This window comes from Limulus polyphemus, unplaced genomic scaffold, assembly GCF_000517525.1.
Source record: "Limulus polyphemus unplaced genomic scaffold, Limulus_polyphemus-2.1.2 Scaffold2053, whole genome shotgun sequence".
NCBI classification, from domain to species: domain Eukaryota; kingdom Metazoa; phylum Arthropoda; class Merostomata; order Xiphosura; family Limulidae; genus Limulus; species Limulus polyphemus.
In genome coordinates, this window is record NW_013667663.1 from 173,312 (window position 1) to 187,349 (window position 14,038).

General features: G+C 36.2%; 1 protein-coding gene across 4 annotated transcripts in view; it reads right to left on the reverse strand.

Annotated features, from left to right (window-relative positions):
- The window catches only part of LOC106465796 (SH3 domain-containing protein Dlish-like), a 35,552-nt gene extending 22,066 nt beyond the window's left edge, over positions 1-13,486 (reverse strand). The window contains exons 1-2 of one of the 4 annotated variants that reach the window (XM_022393734.1): positions 13,421-13,443; positions 7,600-7,719 (exon numbers count right to left, since the gene is read on the reverse strand). The gene's annotated coding sequence lies outside the window, so the exon portion shown is untranslated. Of the gene's footprint in view, positions 1-7,599; positions 7,720-12,555; positions 12,970-13,109; positions 13,140-13,420 lie in introns of those variants that run through there. The other 3 variants (XM_022393735.1, XM_022393738.1, XM_022393737.1) reach the window with 3 other exon arrangements.
- Between the last annotated feature and the right edge of the window lie 552 nt (positions 13,487-14,038).

Sequence of the window (14,038 nt, forward strand, 5' to 3'; positions counted from 1 at the left end):
TAATATTTACATCAAAAAAGAAAGGGTTGCATTATAGACAGAAAGACAAAACCTGTGATGAAATAAAATATTTATAATATAAAGCAAGCCTTCATCAAAAATACTGCACAAGAAAACAAAGTCACCAGAGCAAATGCAGATGCATCTTGGTTATTGGAGGTGACTATGGAAGTAGGACCCGCATAGCAATGATACCATCTACCAGTATTAACCTCCATTCATGAAGCCTGACATGTAAAGAAAAATGAAAGAGAGTAAAATAATAAAAAAAATAAACATAAGAGAGCAAGATTTGGGTGCTCAAGCCCACAACATCCCACATCTATATCACCCTTTGCTGCCTGCAGATAGTTTTGGGAAGGTGACTGTGAAAAATAAAAAAAAGAGAAAGAAAAATCCTACTATTGGGGGTGGTAAGTAAGAAAACCTTACTCTCTGAAGTTGGCATTCCAGCCCCTGATATAGCAGTGAAATCTCAAATTAATAAGTTAATATTAGTAGCACAGAAGAAAAAAACAACAACATCCATTTAAATATTTTTGATAAAAGAAATAATTTTTCTTTTCCAATAAACCCCTCCTAACAGCAATGTTCCGCATTTTTCTATTATAAGTATTATAAATTAACAACTACTCAGATTCCGTAGAATTTGTAACAAATTACAATATTTTACTTCTAATGTTGAAATACTGACATAAAAGTTAATACTTAATGGATTTGATAAGAAAAACATTAAATATATTTATTAAATATTTTGCAACAAATACAAAATATATTACATAAATATCAAGAAGTAAGGATTAAATATATAATGCTCAAAATTTGGAAAAAGTAGTTTTAGATTTTTTTTTCACAAGAAATTCTTGGCACTATTTTCATTCATGTATTAACATCATTAATATGCATAAATACATAAGCTGGTACAAAAAGTAGAAGAATATTTAAAAATTATTAGTTACAGTTAGTTGACTTTATGGGTGGAGGATGGGTGTCATACTGTTTAAGATAACTTGGTAGGGATTTTATTTCCTTTTTTTTTTCTTGATGTGCTACTAATATTATCTTATTAATGTTATAATTTTCCTATACTGAAAATGTATTTTTTATAGATACTTCCCTCTTCTCACAAGATTAGCTATTCTCATCCAATGCTGCCCTCTATATACAAACTTTTTTCTTTATGCATGCCACAAGCCTATTAAAATCAAATGATTCTAACATGTCTCTTATGCAAATCATCATGCACCACTTTTTTACCAATAGAAGCATGACATATGTGACACATGTGACTCCCTCTATATGACTCCACCAAACTATCACTTTGAAGTTTGGCTGAAGACGTAAGCACTGGAGGAAAGTAGGGAGGAAGGGTGGGAAGTGTGAGCAGATGGAAGTACCTATATATGTATTGAACTTAAACCCACAAAGTATGAAAGCAGGTAAATCAATGGATGTGCCCCTAGGTGTAGAGTTGCTAGGGCATGACAGGCCATACTCAGTAAGTTAACTACATCCAAAACCCATGCTGCCAGGAACCGACATCAATGCTGGGGTAGGATAAGGATCATTACCGTCTTCACCTCAAGTTCAAGAGACCAGAGGGAATCTAAAATCACTCCAGAACATGACACATGTTAGCTTTGATATATCGATCCGAGGACCCAACATCCAGTATCAAAAGGGTGTCTATAAAATATAAATCAACACCCCAACAGTGAAACTGACTGGAACCACCCAAAAAGCAATAACATCCTCAGAATAAGATACATGAGGGATAGCAAAAAGGACAGAACAGGAACAATTACTTTACCTTTGCTGTGACCCACAATACAGAAGGAGTATAATCGAGGGAGGAATTTAGACAACCATAAACATATGTGAGGATTGATGATGATTGGTTCTATTCTAAATCCAAAACCCAGCCATGAGATACTGACATCCATGCAGGGGTAGGACAAGGGCTCCCAATTGAAGAGGTGAACTGCAAATTGATTAGTGATTGTATAATGCATAGTGGAGGATATCATGTCATCTACACCCACAGAACACCACCACCCTACTCTGCACTAAATGGTTGTAGCCATCTTTGTGTGGAACTCATTCAAGAGGTTGCCTATACAGTCGTCCACCCCAGTGGCTTGGAACTGGAAAGTGGTAAAGACTCCAATACTCCACTAGAAGAAAGGGGGGTGAGAACACATTGGAGAGTCTGGAGGAATGTCATCATCACCTGAGACAGTGCAATGGGTGACCACAAAACCCTATTTTGAAAAGCAAACCATACCAATTTATTCAATACAAGGCATGGTAGGGATGGGCAGCTATCCCCTTCTGATCTACCCATGCAGTCCATGGGTGGTACGGTCCAGAACGGGAAGTTTATGAAGCAATTACATTGTGAGGTTCTTCATCTACAAGTGATCTTGTGGAACATCATATCTCATTGGCAAGCAATGGAAAGCCATGGAAGTTAAAGTGTGAATCAACATGGCTGTACAGTACGATTTTCAGATTGAAGAATACCTGGTCAGGCACCACCTGCCACAGAGCTAGATCTCTATAAAAAATAAATGAAACAAGGGTCGCTGAAATGAAAAGAATGTATAAATATACACTTACCCAGTCAAAGTCACACTGAAACTTGAAGAATGGCCACAGGTAGAAGACAAAAACCCGATGAAGAAGAAACCGTGATATAGTGTAAACAATGGGAGATGAATATATTAGGTGTAGTCCAACTGCTTGATTATAGGATTTCCTCCAATGGCTGATGAAGACAAGATGCGAGGGAAAAGATGAGGTATCGAATCTGATGAGACACCCTGAACAAACTCCAGTGGGAAGAAGACAAGGAGGAATAAGCCAATTGAATCAAACATCAAACTCAACTGGTGAGGATAGAAACGGAAAGATCACGAACAGAGGAAGACTGTCAAGGGATAAAAAGTCGAGAACAGGTACCATGGAAGGAAGCTGTGCAGGCAATGTAGTAACAAAGGGTACAGACCAGACATAGAAGTCTATCCAGATTGGGACAAGCATAGAGATAAGAAATAGAAGGAAGGAAAATAGGCAAAAAGGAGGACTTACCCTCCCTAGTCGCCGAGGTCTTTGGGAGGAAGGAACAATCCAGATGAAGGAGAAAATAGGTGTGGTGGTAAAGCATATGTTAAATGTCAATGGCGAACAAATCAGACTTTTGACATCCACAGGCTAAGAGGAAAAGGAAACATGTTTCAAGGGAAAGGTGAAACATGGAACACGAGAAAATAGGTTCAAACGGAAGTATATTGAGGGAATGGAGGTCTACATTAATATCCCAGTCCAAAAGACTAGGCCGTCTGGGGGGGACGATGAATCTGGAAAAAACGTATTAACATGGTAAGGACAGGGGGAAGCAAAAACTTGAAGATATCAGGAAAAATGAAAGGTATGGGATAAGGCAGCCCAATAACCCGAGATTGATGAAACCAAATTCAGCTACAGTAGGTTGATCAGTGGGGAATCCCTGAGTAGCAGACCGACTGTTGAACACCTTCCATTTGCACTGATACACCTCCAATGAAGAAGGAAGTATAGAACGAGGCCAAAGGAAAGCTACTTAATAGGAGAAACCTGATCTCCTTGCGAAGGACTGGATAAAAGCCAGACGTGAAGACAAAGGACATGAATAGTGGGATTTAGAACTGGTAACTGAGGTTGACAAAAAAGGGGTACTGGAGAGAAAAGTTGCAGTTGGTGTAATCATGGAAACCACAGCTGAGCTGGCCAATAAGGAGCAATCAGAAGAACTTGACACAGAGTGGTATGGATGAGAAAGACCACCTGATGAAGTAATTGGATTGGAGGATAAACATAAAGAAATTTGTGTGACCAAGCCTGGCTGAAGGCATGGACCACCAGATCCCAATGAATGAGGTACAGGGGACCAAAAGAGGGGGAATTTGTGATTGAGAGTTGTGGCAAATGCATCTCTGTGTGGAAAGCCCCACAGATTGCAAAGCCAAGAGAATACAAGGGGATCTAAAGACCACTCTATCAGATTATTTTTGTCAGAATGGGAAAGACGATCTGCTACAAGATTGAAAGCACATGGAACATGGCATACAATGAGATGAATGTGGTGTGTGTGGGCCCAGTATAGAAGATCCAATGTACAAAAACAAAGAGGTTTTGACTGGGTGCCCCCCTTGGTAATTGATATGTGCTACCACTGTAGAATTGTTGGAATGAATTATCACCAGGCAATGTAGGTGAGAGGAAGGTAGTGATTGAAAGTCCAATGGATGATGAGAAGCTTAAGGATGTTGATATGCAAAGACCACTTGTTAACAGACCAACAACCCGAAGCCTCTTGGTGATTGACCCATGCCTGCAGTCCTGAAGGGATGCATCTATGAACAGATGTAAATCCACATGAGGAGGAGGAAAGGGGAAGCTTGCTGAAGTATGGGCCTTGTCCAACCACCAAAGCAGATCATCCAACAGGGTATGAGGAAGGGTTACTGGAGCTTCCAAGGGATCCCACATATGCATGACTGAGGGAGACCAGTGATGTCATTGAACACCCACATTTCCAAAAGTGAGAGAACCTCCCGAGCAGAGAGTGAGGAAGCTGAAAGGGCGTGGCAAACTAACAGTTCCATGGAATGAAGTTGTAGAAGAGAAGGTTGGGCCCAACTGTTATGAGTGTCGAAAAAGACACCTAAATGGACAAGATATTGGGTAGGACAGAGAAAGGACTTCTCCAATTTGATTAACCAGCCCACCCAAGCAGTCATGTGAAGGAGCTGTCGAGTATGGCTGGTTGACTCCAGATTGGAATGAGCCAGAAGAAACCAGTCATCCATATAATGGTGGAATTGCAGCCCCAGAGCATGAAGATGGTGAGCAAAAGATTTGACCACCTGACAGAAGGGGCTAAAGCAAGCCCGAAGGGTAGGGCATGAAATTGATAAACCACCCTGTGAAGGAAATCAAAGATACGGATGAGACTGTGTTGGGACAGGGATGTGTAGATAACCATTGCTGACATCCATCTTTTCCATCTATAAGCCCAGAGAAAATGCCCATTATACGGTGAAAAATGACTCCATGGTAAAATGGGGCAGTAGAATGAATCGACTGAGGCAGAACGAATCAATGACAGGCCTCCAGTCACCAGTTTTCTTGGGAACAACAAAGAGTCTTAAATAAAAACCTGGTGAAGTATGTAGAACAGGTTCGATGGGCTGCTAAGATAGTAGGTCCTAAATCACCTCTGATAATCACTGGCTGGTCATTGGATCCCGATGCTGAGGGAAGGAAATGGGTATTGGAGACATGGGAGGTGGGGAAAGAAATGGAATCACAATTCCTTTCAACAAAACTTGAAGAACCCAATGATACTTGAGGAAAGGATGCCACTGATGAAGAAAATGTGCAAGTCGAGCTCCCACTGGACCAGAACCCACCAGGTAGTAACCAATACTACTGAGAATATGACATTTGTCATCCAAGAAAATGAAAAAACGAGGAAGGATGGGTAAGGGTTGGGATGGAGAAGGATGTGAAATTGTAACAGGTGCCATATTGGGCTCCGACTGAGACAAACAAGTAACAAGATTTGTAAGGGTAGACTGTTGTCGTACTGATGCAACTTGTGACTCCAAGGAATCAGGGCTCATATCAAATACATTATCCCAACAACAGAGAAACCACGTATTCAAAGCCAGAAGGTAAAGATGTCCCCAGAAAATCTCTCAGGATTTCGGTGGAGACTCTCAGAGAGAAGATGTAGAGAGATACCATAAAAGAGTTGTGAGGGTAAGAAGAAGGTGGGAAAATTGGGCATGGGTCAGGAGATTGGGGACTGCTCTCCAAACAGGAAAAATAGAACCTAACAATTGTTGGTCTAGAAAAGGTCAATCTGTACAATGATATGCAAACTCATCTGAAGCCTGTGGGAGACGAGGCATGCTAATCCAATCACTTAATTGTGAAGCAAGTTGGTCAGCATGTACCCATATATATGGGGAAGGGGGACCAAATAGGGTTGTGAAGATTGGTCATGTAATAAGAAAGGACATGCTTCATACCAAATAGAGAATACATGAGAAATGAAATCCAAAAAGACTGTAGTAGGCCCAAATGACTCCTCAGGAGGGGTATGGGAAGGCACAGCAAAATCAGGAGGTGGAAGTAGGCAATCCAAGTCTTCATCAACCTGACCAGGCTCACAATGTTTAGGAGGAATTGGGCAAGGTCCAGAGATAGAGGTTGACCCATGTAACATTCAATCTCTCTGCAAACAAACACTGATAAGTCTCCTGTTGGGACACCCGCACCTGATGCCTGTGACATAGGGCTAGTCAAAGGTGTGACACACGAAGTGCTAACATGAACTTTGGAATACATAATCAAGAAGAATCAACCAAAATCAAAATTATTAATAATAATGCGACTGTAATAAACTGGTATGAAACTAAAGTAAAGAAACTTGGAAGTAATTTAAATGAAAACCACTTCGCACGTACACTAAAACTGAATGTGAAACTTGAAATAAACAAAGGAATACATCCAAACAAAAGCACTTCCAAATGAGAAGTGATGGTTTGGTAGAGGCATATAGAGGGTGTCATATGCATCATATATGTCATGCTCCTACTGATGGATAAGTGATGCATGATGATTTGCATAAGAGACATCTTGGAATCATTTGATTCCAATAAAGGGGGTTACAGAAGGCTTGTTGCATGCATAAAGAAAAAAGAGCAGCACTAGATGAGAATGGCTAATCTTATGAGAAGAAAAAAAGTACCATATTGGAATTGACCTTTTACTACCATAATGAGAGCTGAAATTCCAACTTCAGCAGTTAAGGTTTCCTTACTCACCACCCCCAATGGTAGGAATTTTTCTTATTTATTTTATACTTTTCTTCGGAGAGCAATGACTTTTCCACAACTGTCTGAAGGCAGTGAAGGGTGATATAGATAAGGAACATTATGGGCTTGAGCACCCACATCTTGTTCTCTTATCTTTTATATTTTTACTTACTTTACTCTCTTATTATTCTTTCTTTACACATGAGGCTATGCAAAAAGAGGTAAACACAGGCAGATGGTGTATCTCCACCACTATGTGAATCCTAATCCTCAGTCACCTTCAAAAACTAGGGCAAATCACATAGCCTACATTATAGCCTTTGCCCTGGTGACTTTTTTTTTGTGCAACATTTTTGTTTAAGACTTGTTTTGTATTAGCATATAGAGTATATAGTGCTGTGGTGACTTTTTGTGCAACATTTTTGTTTAAGGCTTGTTTTGTATTAGCATATAGTGCCCTGGTGAATTTTTATTGTGCAACATTTTTGTTTAAGGATTGTTTTGTATTAGCCTATAGAGTATAAAGTGCCCTGGTGACTTTTTTGGTTGCAACATTTTTGTTTAAGGCTTGTTTTATATTAGCATATAGAGTATATAGAAGTGTTTCAAAGAAAATGACAGGTTCATTTAAATTAAATTTAACAAGCTAGTATGTTTTGATATAGTAGTTCAATACTAGTATAATGAAACAAATGTATATACAATGTTAGAACAATGAAAAGTAAATGCATACATAAATTAATGTTGACCTATCTTTACATCAGAGCTCCATACAATGCCGTCATAACTGCAAACAGCTATATACTGTTATGACATCAGAAGTTACGTGATGCTGGTAACACGTGATGAGATTCTGGAAGAATCATAAATTTTCCTGAATACACTAGTTTGTTCCAGGTGCCCTCTTTTTTAGTATATAAGCCCAGCAAATAAAGCGAGGATAGAATTGCATAGATAGATATAGAGCGAGAGATAATTGAGTCAAGCAAACAGTAGGCACCGTAAGATAAGTGTGTGAATCACTGCGATTTATAGCGTGTGTTTATATAAGTAGTTAAGTTTAAAGGGACTGTGGAAATTCTGTGTATTACAAAGTTGTATCAAGAAAGAATAAACTAGTTTTAATTAAGAAAGGACTTGTATCGCTGAAGTTCCTCAGAAAGAATTTATACAGGAAATTAACAAATGAGCAGATACGCAACAATACCCACTTCACCACATTTTACTTTAATATTTATATAATAACAAAGTAGAAAACTAAATGAAAACTTTAGGTACGAGTTCTAATTAAAAACATAAAAATTATTTTAACATACTTCAGGACTTCCTAGAAAAAATAAAGTTTAAGTACTATTTATTTTAATTCTGGACAAAATTAGAAACCTAACAAATTATTTTGATACAGACTTTGATAAAATCAATACAAATCTACTATCTTTTACTAATAATCCTTAAAATATTGAAGAGTTATGGGCAGTCAATATAACTGTACAGATTTTTAAATGAACTATACCCATTTCACCCTATGTTGTCATCATTTCCAGCCATCAAAAGCTTTTTGCTAATCTCTTCTTCAAAAGTTATCAAACATGTGGAAACAGTCACATACCATTTCTATGTTTAAGAATATTTTTTTCACACAATTACTGGTCACCTTTAATCAATGCTTATTATCAAGTAGTAGAAACTGCTAAAAATAAAGGATAATAAAACTATTAATTGCATTCAAGTACTTTCTTTGCAAAGGAAAATTATGGGATAGCCATGATGGGCCAAGAAGCCCCTTCTTATGTCTCAAATGGTATGTTGAAAAATTTTTTTTTTCTTTATAATTAAGGTGTGAAAGATATTCCTTTACCATTTGGACCAATGCCTTTAAAGAAGGGGAGGAGATTTAATTAGATTTTACTTATGTTGAACATGGAAATGTTCTAGGAATGCAGGAGAACCTTCTCTAGAATAATGATCCTGATAAGAATTATCTTATAACTCAGAAACTTAGCACAGAGATAAATGTACTAGGGGTTTTAAATGTCAATTTTTAGAACTATACTGCAATCAGTGAAATGTTTGATGAGTGACAGAATGCCAACATGGTCTTTATTTTTAAACTTCTTTAAATAGAACCTGAGAGTTTACAATGTTGGCATTTAATCAATGATTCTGGACACAGTTTTAAGAAGGGATTTTCTTCATGTTTTTTACCTTAACGTTCATGAAGCTCATCGAAAAACTCTACAGGTTTTGGCAGTACTACCTCACCACCATCAAAAGAAGTCAAAATATGTTGTCCAACAAGCATGGTGCTATTTTTAATAAATTATTGGACATTTTTAACATTGTGGTGTATTTTGTTTAATTAATTTATGCACAAGTACCATCTTTTACCATATTCACAAGTACTGCTGGCATCAAATATCAGTTTGTAATAGACTTGAACCATATGGCTGCTTGCAACAAAGAAAGAGATTAGCAAGATATTTATGTAATGGGGACTTTCTCATTAAGTATATACATATGTGTGTGTATTAGGTTAGTCCTTATTTGCAGGTAAAATTTCAGGTTAAAATTCTAAATCTCTCACCCCCTAATTTTATTCCAATGTACAAAAAAATTAAATGTCAAATGTCATCCATTTTGGACCACATTTAGAGATTGCTCAATGAGGTTAAAGTTCTAAATTGCAGTGGCTTGGTACCATATGTACTATGTGATATAAAGATGATCTATTTGAAGATATTATTACTTAATTGCATGTATAGTAGTATAATTACACAATTATATGATTTTGGTTAGTCACTTTTGCACTGTTAATGTTTCCTTTTTGCTCTTAGGAAAGCATTTTCTATGATCCTGCATAACTTGAAGGAGGAATTATTTCTTTATGGTAGCATTATACTCCTCAATAAGAGCCACACCCCTTTCAGCATTGTCATTTATGTCATTCAAGTGCTGAACTGTCTGTAGTGCTTCCCTATAGTCATCTCTGAATTCACATGACTTGGGGTAATAATCTAGAAATCCTTATGAAATTTCAAGGCATTTGAAGAAGTCTCTTGTGTTTTATGTGACAAAATCTTCAACTGACATGTGCTTAGACTTCCTGTGCTTTGGAGGTTCATCCATGCCTTCCTTTTGATTCAGTCCCTTTGCCATTGTTAGTTTTGTTTATGTAGATACAGTTGAATCAAAGAATGCCAAAACAAGCAGTTTGTTATTGAGATACTACAGATATCCAGTAAATTTTTTACAAGCAGATTCTGAAAGAGTAGAATTCACATTCTTATACTTAACAAGACATTGTAGGAAGTTAAGATCATTGTGAAGAGTACAAATGGCAACAGTGGTAGTGAACCATGCCCTAAGATAGAATCAACAAATATACAGATGTCATCAGTTCTCTTTCCTCACAGCTAGTAAGTTTAAACTGATAAACATCCAAATCTTGAGGGCATAATAATGTCTTGGCCATTTGTCATGCATGATGCAGTGTTTCAGGTGCTATAAGTTACAATTCACAAGAAGAGATGCCATCAAGGAAGGTTATGGTTTGTTGAAGAAGCTCTCAATAATAGTCTCTACAGCTTCTGCTACTTCATCAAGGTCAACTGCAGTTTCATAACTGGACAGGTCTATGTATTCCCAAGATTGGTGGAAATGATTGAAAATTGCAATATCTGGACCACAGAAAAGCCCCCAAGTTTGTTCATTACAGAACTTTTCCTGATCAAGGAAGGCCTATTTTCTAGTAACTCAACCATAAGGTTATATCTCGTGTGCTTCAATCATTCTGATACAGAATTTCTTTGATTTTCTTGTTTTCTAGAATTTATCTGAGTCAATGAATCTGTATTTGTCCCAGTCCATTTTATGTCCAGTCAACATGGTATGTTTTGCCAGAGTAGAATTTTGTATTTACATTAGTCTTGTGTAGTCTTTGTTCTTTTATTCTTGCCCCATTGTGTCCAAGTTTCTTCAATGTAACTCTGTAGTATCAGTCTGTTTTTTTATGTTCAAGTTATTGGTGATAAAACTAGAAGGGTATCCATTCTGCTTAAAACACTGTATGGTGTGGTGGCTTTCACTTTTGATGGCGTTTTCACCACAGGTGTTTTCATCTATGTTATTCAAGCACTTAATAATACTGCATTTAACAAAAGGTGGATGGTAAGGGTGGAAGTATTTGTCAATATGAATATATTTCCTGTATAAAGTTGAAGTGTTTTTGTCATTCTATCTATTCAGGAAAATATTAAGAAATGGCAGGCTGTTGTTCTCTATTTCCATGTAAGATGGCAAGTAAGTTTTCAAGACTATGGGACCAGATAATGAATGTGACATTACTGTAGAGTCTGTAAAAGCTGGGTTTCTTATCAATAAACAAGAGGGCTCTTTGTTCAAAATCTTCCATAAAAAACGTCTGCTAAATCTGGTGAAAGTGGCAAGGCTGTCTTTCTTGAAAGCAATCATTCTTGCATATGAAGTATGTGGATAGTAGACAAACTATGATTAGTTCCACAGTAGCTTCAACCTTCCTGTCAGTTCTATGTGTACAACAGTTATCATTCAACAGCAACTGGTTGGTGATGTGGACGGTTTCTGAAGTTGGGACATTAGTAACATCTTGACACAAAAACTAACAAGGACATCCTGAGGTCTGCTATGTTATCTCTGAGTTGTTCATTCAATGTTATGAAGTGTGCACACTGTGTTTAGTATTACCCTGTGGTGGTGACTGGATAGGTACTAAAAGCCCTCAATATCACCAAACAATAGCAGGTAATAGAGAACAACAACAACCTACCATTCCTTTATATTATAATCAGCAGGCAGAATGAGAAACTCACAACAATCATATATGGGAAACCTACACATACTGATAGATGCATACATCTCTAGTCTTACCATTCAACTTCAATTAAATGTAGTATTATTAAGTGCTTGAACAACAAAGGTGAAAACACCTCCAATGAAAAATGTCAAAGCCAAATGCTAACACATCAAGTGTTTTAAATAGAATGAGTACCTTTCTAGATTCATCACCAATAGCTTGAAGAGCATAAAAATACAAACTGACACCACAGATGAAAAACAATACCAACACTATTTACCTTCTGTATGTGCAAAACTTAAGTTCAACATTAATGTCCACTGGAAATTTTAAGGAACACTCAGATCTATCCTTGTCAAAACTAAACAAAGAACATCTGATGACAAATACATATTCCTGTAAACATACCTACATTGGAAAACACTTTGAAGCAAGAATAAAAGGGCATAAAGACTGTACAGGACATATGAAACCACAAAATTCTTGACTTTTCTTGTTTTCCAGAATTTATCCGAGTTGATGAATTCTGGAAAACATCCAAAATAAAAGAACCCAACCACTCCAACACAACAGAACCATTGCTAAAATCAGACTCAGGCTTGGATATCAACAGTTTGTGACTACCATTGGTCAAATCATCACTTTCTCCTTCAACCAAATACATCACATCCATTTCAATCCTCTCAGATAGCATATAAACCCCAGCAAAACCAGTAAAAACTGACCTACTCTATCAGTTTGTACCAGTTTTTCTGGGGTTTGTATACTATCTGAGAGAATTGGAGTGGACATAAAGTCAGAACACCCCTGGTTTTAAACCTAAATACCCACCTCAATGACAACAACATGCAAACTCACCTAAAGACAAAAGACAGAAATATTTTGAAATGTTGTCTTTTTCTAAATATGCTACTTTTACAGATTAGTCCTCCAAGACTTTCTCCACAAGTATCATTCTGTATAAGCTCAGAAGCAGATCCAGGTAGTATTCTACTACTAACAGTATTCTAGCTAACAAGTATAATATTAAAATAATAGTACTAGTACTACAAGTACAATATGATACTAATGTTACTATTAGTATTAGTTATATTAGTAAAGGCAATACAGCTTCAAAATTTAAAAGTTTCGTGTTTAGTGCATGTATGTTTAAAGTTCTATATAAAATATCATACTAACTTAATCTAGGATTTATTAATTAAAGCATAATTTATGGTTAGGCTTTTAAGTTCTAACCTAGTAGTAGTAGTACAAGTATTGAAGTAACTACGATCTAGTTTTGTTCTTCCGATTCTGGTATTAATAATAATAGTCATTTGGTAATAATATTACTACTAGTACTAATAATATAATTAGTACTATTGTATTAGGAATAGATATAGACTAATTAAGGCCATTGAAAATTAAGTAACCTCGAATTTCTCTTTACGCCTGGATTGCGGTAGTGTGACTGGGACAGTGGTAATAGTAATATTAGTATGAATATTAATAATACTTTTAAGTTTCAGTATTATTATCGATTAGTCTATATTATTAGTATATATTAATAATTATGATTAATGTCATATAGTTAAAAAATAATACAATAATATAGCAAAATATTTTATATTTTTATTACAATAATATAGAAGACAACATTGGTTTTTAACATAAAGTTTATGTGATATTTTTTATAAGACTTGTATAAAAAATACAATAATAATAACACTTTCCATTGCATTACCTTGACTTCTTGTATATTTCAAGTTCAACCCTTGACAACTGGAAAAAATATTTTAATACAATCTCGCGAGAGGGCCACACCTCATAAAATGTAGTAGAGCAAAAATGTTTACACAAATTTAATAGCTAATTTTTTAAAGTTTGTAATTTGCCTAAATGAACTACAATAACAAAAGTTTAGATATATTGCAACAAAAAAAAATTGCGATCAGTAAGCATTTAAGTAAAGTATGATATTATTTCATTCATTTCACTTCTAAGCTGTAATAAAATGTTTAGCAGATGCCATGTGATATATTCAGGTAAATTGAATACAGATTTGAACATTTTTAGCGTTATAAGCCTTCAGACTTACCACCGAGCCACTGTGAAACAACAAAAAGGGAAAGGCAGAAGAGGAGATTCGATCAAGATATGGAATTATGGAGTGATATTAACAACGCTTCCTAACTGAGACTACTTTAAATTTAGTAAACTAAATTAACAATATTAAAATATTCAACATAAAAACAATGTGTTTACTTTTTACCTTCAAGGAAACACTTTTCTCAGCTTTGTACTTTTACCTTTACTTAACATTAGCTTGGCTTGCACCGTAATTCTCTACTACTCTTAAGTT